This window comes from Tupaia chinensis, unplaced genomic scaffold (genome assembly GCF_000334495.1).
Source record: "Tupaia chinensis unplaced genomic scaffold, TupChi_1.0 Scaffold000119_2, whole genome shotgun sequence".
In the NCBI taxonomy this organism is placed as follows: Eukaryota; Metazoa; Chordata; class Mammalia; order Scandentia; family Tupaiidae; genus Tupaia; species Tupaia belangeri.
This window is the reverse complement of record NW_006159586.1, coordinates 2,455,296-2,455,604: the sequence shown is the minus strand read 5'-3', so window position 1 is coordinate 2,455,604 and position 309 is coordinate 2,455,296. Positions and strand designations below refer to the sequence as shown.

The 309-nt window shown below is 68.3% G+C and overlaps 1 protein-coding gene across 5 annotated transcripts in view; it reads right to left on the bottom strand.

The window, feature by feature from the left end:
* CTIF (cap binding complex dependent translation initiation factor) overlaps window positions 1-309 on the bottom strand; it is a 340,395-nt gene that overhangs the window by 339,632 nt on the left and 454 nt on the right. Inside the window, exon 1 of one of the 5 annotated variants that reach the window (XM_027770268.1) lies at window positions 121-269. The exons of the other annotated variants lie outside the window; for them this stretch is intronic. The gene's annotated coding sequence lies outside the window, so the exon portion shown is untranslated. Of the gene's footprint in view, window positions 1-120; window positions 270-309 lie in introns of those variants that run through there. 5 annotated transcript variants of the gene reach the window in all.

The following is a 309-nucleotide window of genomic DNA, read 5'->3' as shown; positions in this document are numbered from 1 at the left end:
AGCGGCGGCCACAGACACAATCAGCCACCAGAGGAGGGAGGGGCGGAGTGGAGATACTCTCGGTGTCCCCGAGTGCGGCAGTCCCCGGCCCCGAGCCACCACCCCAAACCGCCTCCCTACCTCGGCGGAGCGCGGTCACAACAGCTGCAAGTTTGGCTGGTGCTAAACCAACTGCTCGACGCAGCAAATGCGGGCTTCACAACAAAAGGGACGCGAATCACGCTCTCTGCCTGCCTCTGCCGGGGTCGGAACCCGGCACATGACAGCGGCTCCGCGCGACCCGGGCCCCCCCCGTGCGCCCCCACCCCC